This window comes from Thermobia domestica, chromosome 9 (assembly GCF_964235325.1).
Source record: "Thermobia domestica chromosome 9, izTheDome1.hap1.1, whole genome shotgun sequence".
NCBI classification, from domain to species: domain Eukaryota; kingdom Metazoa; phylum Arthropoda; class Insecta; order Zygentoma; family Lepismatidae; genus Thermobia; species Thermobia domestica.
The window spans coordinates 199,521,438-199,531,272 of NC_137462.1; the positions used below are offsets into that span (position 1 = coordinate 199,521,438).

General features: G+C 34.2%; 1 long non-coding RNA gene across 1 annotated transcript; it reads right to left on the reverse strand.

Annotated features, from left to right (window-relative positions):
• Nucleotides 1-378: 378 nt before the first annotated feature.
• Nucleotides 379-9,413, reverse strand: LOC145694219 (uncharacterized). Its single transcript, XR_014132963.1, has 3 exons — nt 9,280-9,413; nt 3,390-3,610; nt 379-653 (listed from the first exon to the last, which is right to left on the reverse strand). It is a non-coding gene; the product is annotated as an uncharacterized LOC145694219 (long non-coding RNA).
• Nucleotides 9,414-9,835: the final 422 nt, after the last annotated feature.

Consider the following 9,835-nt stretch of genomic DNA (forward strand, 5'->3'; position numbering starts at 1 on the left):
TTTCTTCATTCCACCATTTCACTAATCTCTCATCATCACCGTCTCCTTTAGCCTAACCGGCATAACCGTGAGACGTAAAACTTAAAGATTTCATTTCATTTCCTGAAGTTCCATAATTCGTTTCTGAAATATCACTTCTCTCTTTTCCTTTGTATGGACAACAGGCTGGACAGCTAATCTTCTTCTAGCTTTTTAACATTGTCCCCAAAACCTCTTTTTTTATATTATCGTACTCATAAGAAATAATAACTTAAACATGACGTCCCTTAATGCCCGAGAACGTTTCAAATACTTAACTTTGAAATTGTATACATTATAAAAATAAGGAAGTCGTAACAAAAAGAAAGAAATAAGATAACAATACACTTTATTGAGTGACCTGTCATTACGTCTTAAAGTTCTTAAAAGTTTCCTTATTTATTTTCAAGAAGATTGTAATTTTTTACATTTGTATACAAAGAAAATACATAAAACTATCTAGCTATTTAAAAATAGTAAGATATTTCGCTATAAAACTATCTAGCTATTTCGCTATAAAAATATCTAGCTATTTCGCTAGGGCCCATGGGCACAAAACACTGAAATCTGGTCCTGTACACAATGAGTGATTGACTTAAGTCCTTTCTTATTGCTGTTCTCCACATTTCTTTTTTCTGAAATCAAGAAAATGGGAAAATTAATTCTAGATACTATCAACATCAGAACGATCAAAATTATTTAAAAAAAACAAATTATGAGCTTGTAGTTAAATAAGTTTTTATGTTTAATTTTAAAGAGTAAAAATTACGTGACCGGGGTCGGGGATCGAACCTGAGAACTTCTAACTTTAAACTATACAAACGAGACTCAAAGGTACAAAGTTAAAATTACAAATTCCAAATTGACCCACAAATTACAAAATGTATTGTTATTAAAATGTGTTTACGTAAGCATTATGAAAGATTAAGCACTTAAAATAGCATGTTTCAAAGGAAGCCATGTCTTCTGGACAATAGAAAGAATGTGTTGAGATGAATAATTATGGAAATTTACGAAATCATATTACGGAAAAAAAGGAAGAAAAGCACTTTAAGAAATGCATGCCCTTACACTTTTTTCTGTTATGACAAACTATTACAGAATTAGATATTGCAGTTGGAAGAAAGCTGAAAAATGTATATAAAACCAAGAAGAGATTCAAAGTTTTCTACTGTCAAATGAGAATTGAGCCGCCAGCAAAGCAGAAAAGTACCCTCTGATGCTTACCACAATTGGGTGCAACACTGCATGCTTTCCACTAATCTAACATGTTCAGTGTCCTTGCAGGAATCAACCTCCAAAGCACATGAAATCTTCCTAATTATAATGTTTGTATATAATCCCTAATGTATACCATAAAGCATAGTCTATTTATTACTTTATTTTTCTAAAACTATATGGAATATAAAACTTTTTATTGAAAAAAAATCTATATTTGAAATATTGTATGGCGCGACATCATCATTTCACATTCTTAGAATGACACTGAGAAAGACATATTTTGACTTCCTTTTTTTATTAACTCCATCCACCACAAATCACAAAGAAACATAGTGCTTGGAGAGAGTCTTGTCATTGCAATGTGGGAAACAAATTTACTATGAACGGTTACGGTTGTTATTTAGTGTTAAAATTAATTTTAATTTCAAAAGTATTTAAGAAAATCTGAAGGAAAAGGAAATAATAATAATAATAATAATAATAATAATAATAATAATAATAATAATAATAATAATAATAATAATAATAATAATAATAATTGATTACACAAAGAAACTGCCTACCTGAACACATTTTTCATTAAAACTAAAATCATACCTTAGCCAATTCCAATTGGGTTTTACTACATGCAAACAAACTGAGAAAGTGAATGGTGAGCTAACAGCAACAGCAGATTATAGCATTCTTCAATAAACTACAGCATACTCCCGATTATACGCTGGCGTCTCCCGGAAAAAAGTTAACTCAATAAAGCTACTGCACGAGTCATACAGAACGAGACTGTTTAAATATAGAGTATAAATTAACTTACAGTATCGTACCTTGGCTTCACTGTAAATATACACTTTTTCGTTGATTGTTTTACGTTGTACTGAACAATACCGGCACAAATATTTTTAGTGTTCTGTATACATATTTGCACGCTTTTTCTTACGTTTTACGTACAATACAATAAGTTTTTAAGCTAGGACAATTCTTATTTTACGAACAAGTATTGTTTGTCATTTTCAGCTATTCGCGGTGCCTCTGCCAGTTAATTCCGCGAATAATCGGGAGTTTATTGTTCTCTTTTTCTCTACTGCTGCTTGTTCGGTTAACCTGAAAGAGCTTTCAACTAATAAGAAAACTTTGAAAACTGAAATGAAATTACGAAAATATTGAGCCCTAAGAAATTACTGAGTCTTTGCAGAATCATTATCCCTTCATTCATTGGAAAACTAAAGATAACTCTAATAATCTCCAACAGAAGGATAGATTCGGGATCCGAACACCTATACTATATGTCGAAATTTTTATACTTTTTACAAGTTTCAAATTTTTATAAAAAGTCTGATTTGAATGCATAAAGATAGCAGACGATTTCTGCTTCAAACCAAGTAATTGCCCAAACTCAGTATCTCAAACACATAGTTGTAATTATAAATACATTATTGCACTTTTCTCCAGAAAGGCATAAGCAGATATGTCGACTTTTGGCGAAATCAAGATATTTTGCCTTTTTAGCTTTATCATTTGTGAGCAAAAGCATATAACTATAAGGTTTTAGCAAGATATGAACCATAGCATTTCATTCCTTTTCTGTAATGAAAAAAAAAAAAAAAAGATCTGAATTCGCCTTCAGAGCTACAAATCGACGCAGAAAAGGGGCAGTTTCAACAGAGTTAGCAGCTAATACTGAATAGATATTTCTACCAAATCCTGTACTGTTGATCTACGAGGTTGCTGCATTGAACTGTCGAAATATGTCTAACAGCTAAAGTATAACTACTTGTACTCCTGTAACCCTATACAATTTTGAAAGTAATACAAATTATATAAAACTTTAATATTCTCTTTCGCATGGATCCTCACGAAGCACAAAATTTTGCACAGAACTTATTCGTTATTTCTTGAGCTTCATATGTTTTAATAATAGATTTAACTAAGTTGAAAAGTAAAACGGGATTAAAATATATTCGAACTTTGGAACTTCTAATAGTTTCTAACAAAATAAAGTGCCTAATTAAATCCATCAAATTCAGTTCAGCTAGTTTTGCATTTCCCGACCAATGCATATGCCTAAATAGGTGCAATGTGCGTGCAACGCGACTTATCACATGGAAGTGTTAGCGAAGCTTGTCTAATATAGCTCATTTAAATGAGATACTTACTTTGTTCCTTATCTTCAGCAGAAGCAAGGCACACGGAACTAACGCCAACATCTTGCTTCCTAATAGATTTAGTTACTTTAGGTCGTCCGAAGTTTCACTGTTAACTTCTGGTGTTAAAGGCCTTTGTTCCTTTCGTTTACGTAAACGTCCTTCATCGTCTGTGTTCAGATCTGAGGTGTACTCAGCCTTTCTCAGCTTGCTACGAGCCTTGTCTTAGCTGTCTGTATTAAATAAGGAAATTTAAAATAGAATTAAAAGTATGGAAATTTATGTAACTTTCGATTTTTATATACAATACACTTATATGTGCAGATATCGTTATTCTGTAACACTACTTTTACTTAAAAAGCTGTAGTAGAATATTTTTAATACTTATACGTCCAAGCTTATTTTATTTTTCGAAAATGTAAGTTTTATTTACACAGGTTGAATCAGAAGGTTGTTTACAACGCTTGAGGCGAAATTCTAGAGATCAACAGGAGAACAAAAACCTCAAAGACATCGTGTCTAGCTCTATTTACATGCGTTTTCGTAATTCTAACCGGCAAGACAAACCGTGATGTTACCTAACGCATAGGTCCTATCCAACTTCTTTCCAATATCTCATACCCTTTCCCTTCAGTGCTGAGACAAATTAGTGTAAAAGTCACAAATAAAAATAAGTTTCCCCGGAGTCAAAAGAGGACCCAGTGCAAAAATGCTAAATTTTCGTCCCATTTTGATCTAGAATCACCTCCCAAGCGTAGGAACGACTTTTTGATACATTCCGTAGATCAAAATTTCTCTCCTTCCCTCCAAAATATATCTACTCAAAATTAAAAAAAAAAAAAAAATGACTCGTTAAAGGTTTCGATGCTCGAATGTAATACTATGGAAGGAAAAAATAAAGCACCTTTAAAAATTGAGCTACAAATGTGAATGAGGTCACAGTGTTGGGCAATTGTCCAGTTAGAAAAAGCTACATATGTGAGCACGGATAGAGAAATAAAAGGATAATTTATAGTACGTTATTTATGCATAAAATCTTTGATTTCAAGTTCTTTGCACACTTAGGGTTTAGAATGATATTTGTGACTTCTATTGTTCGAAGCTGAACCGTGATAATCATCCTAAAAGAATATACGAACTTCTAAGGTAATTTTTGGTAAAGTTTTATTCGAACAACTTCGTTCAAATGGACAACCACGGGCAACGAAGGCTTGCCTGCATCCTGTCTACTACTTTAAGCGAGTGTCTTCCCAGTGTTAGAATTAAATTTCATCAATAGGGGAGCCTTCCAAAGACGTAGAAGAAAGGTGTTTGTAATCTAAGTCAGAGTGGGCTGTGACGATATATAAACCAAAAAAATAATAGCTCAACACACATGCAATGAAGAAAATAAACGAAAGTACTTTTGGCGATTTTACATTGGTATCCTCGTTGTTACTAATAGAGTGAATACAAAAACACTGGATTCACGAATGGTTAAAAAACGGTAATATATATATAAAGCAAGAAGAGCATTAATACATATCACGTCACTACAGTAAAAAATAAAAAAATAACCAGTATTTTATTTATTTATTTATTTACTGCTTTTCAACCATTTGTGAAGGAAATACCTATGCATCCTTTTTAAAATGGTAACAACCTAGGATGACGATGTGAAATTGCAGAAACTACTTGAACAACACCCACCCACCCTATATCTATCTATCTATCTATCTATCTATCTATCTATCTATATCTATATCTATATCTATCTATCTATCTATCTATCTATCTATCTATCTATATATATATATATATATATATATATATATATATATATATATATATATATATATATATATATATATATATATATATATATATATATATATATGGTACTATAAAAATCGTGGACAAGCTCTACAGGAACTTCTAGAAGTCAAAAGGAGACAAAATAAATTATCTTGCGTTTTTTCCTGTGGGACCTCCTTTCATTGGAAGAGTCCTTCTAAGGGTCCAAATTTGAATTTTACATTGGCTTTTAGCCAACTTTCGATTAACAATTTGCCAGGAAAGGAAATAGGATATTGGAAAGAAATCGAATACGAGCTGTTCATAAGGTAACATTCTGCTTTTCTGTTATGCAGTGCGCAGATACAGGCTTGCAGTAAAACTGGACCATTAGGTCAAAATAGACATGCTAACTACAAACATTTATCTGAGTCCTGAATGACAAAGTAACGAGATGTTAATTTATGAATAAGCTTTATCCTACTTCTTTCCAATACCCCACACCCTTTCCTGGTCCTTTGTTTTTCGAAAGTTGCCTATAAACCGAAAATAAAATTAAAAATTGAGCTCTTTGAGCGGCCTTACCAAGGAAAGTAGGGCCCACAGGAAAAAAAAAAAAAAGACTCTTCCTTTGAGCTCTAGGTAAGTTGCTGATAAAAATGAGGATATTACACAGGCGTATACGATATACTAAAATCTAAAGTATTAGGAATGTAGCCTACTCACAATACAGTACAATACAGTTCAATTACTCACCGTCGAGCAAGACATGATATATTATGTGTAATTGAAAGGAAAAATGTTATAAGGTAGATATTTGTAATCGACTTCAAAAATGTTATCTATCTAACATTGAGCCGACTTACTACGAAAATATATTTATCGCACATTAAATGTGCAACATAAAAATTGTACTATTTTTTTTTTTTTTTTTTTAATGAGATAAACATATTTGAGTCATTGCACGCCAAATTATTTCACTACAGCCCATTTTCAACCCGACCCTTTTCTTTCAAGTAAATTTTATTTCCGTGTTATCCTGGATAAAAAATCATTAACTGTCTTAGAAGAAATTATGAAATCAATTACAGTTTTAACTACGTCCATTATAGCTTACAATTTAGCCTTTAAATATTAAGACTAAAACCAAATTGATGATGCAATTTTTTTTGACAATTTTTCATATTTCAGACTCGTGTCTCTGGTAACATGCTACACGTATGAACCTAACACTGCATTTCTACTAGGACAGTACCGCAAATGCCATTTAATTCTGGAGATGGTGTGCTATGGACTTACAAAACTTACAACCATTTGTTGACTTAAACCGAAACAATTAGCCATAGACCCCAAAAACGTATGATCCTCTCAATACAGACCGATTATACTATCCTCAAACCAGCTATAAGTCTGTGACCAAGCAGAGATACGAAGGAGGACCACCGTTAGAAAGTTCCCCCTTATTAACTGCGTCTTAGTTATTTCGTCTCCGCTAGACGACCTTCAGAATTGGAATTTACAAACAAATTCTATATAACAAACAAACTTCGTTACCACCAAAGTTGGTTAATAAGCAAAGATAATAAAAAGGAAAATTAAAAAAAAATCAGTTTAAGAAAATTTAAATAATAGAAATTACTCTAATCAAAAGGTGAACTAAGTAAATAGGAATAAATTACATGTCCGGAGGAAAGCTTAAAATTAAATCGGATAGTTATTAGTACAAGTCCATCGGTGATGGAAAATAACGTTAAACTTTCTTACTGTGAGCTCACACACATGTCCCTCCACATCACACCGCTCTGCACCGAAGGAACCATGACAAACGCCATGAAGTATACAAGGAGATGAAAATTTCCTCTCACACGAAAACAAAGTAGGAAGAAAGTACTTAATTCGAATGAAAATAAAGTACAAAAAAAAAAAAAAAAAAAACTGGAAAATACCGAAATAATGAAAAAAAACATAGGATGTGTTAACATGTATTACTTTTTCCTTACTAAATCTTCCTCGTTATTGGAAATATATAATATAGTAACGTTACTAAATAATATATGGACGTATTTATGAAGTTTCGCAAGATATCAATACGCATAGATATCGAAGAAAAGACGCTGCTACATCTCCTACTCCCAGCTTCTAGAAATCTGAGAGCTAAAATCTTTAACCAATGACATTTCTTCTATCCACCTGTGGCAGATGTGACGAAGAAAAAAATATCACTGCTAGCCAGGCCGGTAGCCAGCCCAAAAATTTAGGGGGGGGGGGCTGATCCAACCATATTATAGTTCACATCTAAGCGTATCGTAAAATTTTTAAAGGGGCCAGCAAAAATTTAGGGGGGCCCGGCCCCCCTAGACCCCCTGGATACGGGCCTGCTGCTAGCATTTGCTAGTAATTATTTGAACTTAATAAATATAAAGGATATTGTAAATAATAAACTTTACTATTATGATAAAAAAAAAAAAAGATGCTATAGACCTTTTACGTTCATTTATTAACTGACATTTCTGTTTCTTGGCAAAGCGCTGATACTTAAATACACGATAAAAAATCTATACGGAAAAGGGTATATAAGACGTAAACTTACTGATTAACGTGGAATCCGAACCACCTGAGCTCTCGCCGGTAATCGAACTCGGGTCTCGCACGCCAACTGCTTAGCCACGGACGAGCTCACTTCCGCAATGTATTTATACTTATGGTATTACTGCTGTATTGCCAGAATACGAAAATAAGAAAAGGAATATTATTTAGTTTCCCACCCAAAATACTAGATATTGGCCCTGGCTCACTTGATAATGATTAATGTTCGAAATACGATGTGAACGTATGGCATAAAAGCTAGTCCATAAAACACTGACTAATTTGTGCTACGTGGCCAGTAAAAAGCACGAATGCCATCTAACCGAGTCAAAACAGGAGAGCAGAAACAGCGTCCGTAGGGAGCAGGCGCGTCAGCGGCGATGAGTATACGCATAAACGAGGATGGTGGAAAACAATTTCATCTAACAGTTCATTTCATAAAATGCACGCCTTATGTGTTGCACAGCTTTGGGGGAGGTACTACATGCAATCCGAAAAAGTACCAAAATGTACTAAATTAGATTATACTCGATTAGGTTTGGTTAAATGTTCCTCTTCTTTTCTGTAGCTTCAATTTGTTTACACTAGTCACAATAAACTTTTTGCCTGTTTAGTAGACCATGCCTTTCACACAATTTCGACAACTGACATTCATTTTTGTATAATTTCATAAAACTCAATCACGATATGACACAACCTTGTCATTTACGCACTGCCTTTCCCAAAAATCATAACAAATATACTGCCAAATAGTCCCTTCCGCCCGGCAAGGTTCTAGATTACTGGCCCCCCTTCCCATTGATCAGTAATAAAGACAGAAAACAACGTGCCCTGCGGGGCTCTAACCCGCCTTCACTCGCTAACGCTCGCTCGGCAATACTGTATAAGTTAAATGTATACTCTTTAGTACAGAAAGAAACATACCCAGCTACTAATCTGCATGGGGGACCAGTAATCTAGAACCTTCCCCTTCCGCCCCCCATATATATAGTGTAGCTTACAATATCAAAAATAACTAACGACAAGTATTTTGGTAACTATCACCCTCAACTTACTTTTACTCACGAACCAAAAGAAACTCTCCAATTTATCTGGTAAATTTTCTAAAATTGGTCCGGCGATACAGTAGTTAACCCATACTGAGCCCTCCTGAAGTCAATCTGCAAGTAGTAATGGAGCTCCTCATTTTGTGCATGATCGGCTAAAAGAAATACAAAACTCTAATCTAACCTGGGAATGTAAGAAATCTGTCAAAATTTGGTAGAACCGTCTTCTCGAGTAATGTCGAATTGAGTCCTGAGCTTTGGTACAGAAGGAACGAACCTTACTAGTATCTTATATGAGGGTGTTATTACACCCTTCACCATCTGAATTCACTGATATATATATATATATATATTACCAATTCCCATGTGCCTATCTACGTTACCCCAGCCTATAATTGATAATGAGTTACTTTTGTCCACACACAAAAACTTTCAGTTGTAAAATAAATGGTGCAGCGGAATAAATCTATATAAACAAATCACTCATCATATCTTACCTTTTTCGCAGTTCCTATTCTCTCTTCCTTCTTCAATCCAACATAGAACTAAAAGTATTAATATCACTGAAATTTCTACGCTTCTCAACCACTGAATTCAAACTTGCTGAGAGTGCACTGTGCAAGGATCTGCGCATGTGCCGTCACTAACAATTGAATGTTGTTTTCCGTACGTCCCTTTTTTTTATCCAGATCATGTAGCTCCGTGGACGTTTCATTCGTGGTTTAAATATTGACATCCAATGGACCATCCACTGAAGTCCAGAAAATGGATATTCACTTCTGAACGTAATATGGACATCCAATGGACCGTCCACTCAAGTTCAGAATGTGGATATCCATTGCCGAACGTAATATGGACCACCAATGGATGTTACGCATAAGTCAATGTACTAAAACTGGACGTTCTGGATCTAATATGTACGTCCACTGGCTGTGATGTGCTCTGTGGGTACATCATCTCCTGAAGCGGGCGCTTGGCTCCATGCTATCCCATCACCTTCTTGAGGACTGCATCTTCCCAATGACAGTTTTCGAATTGCCAGTGCACTGCGTT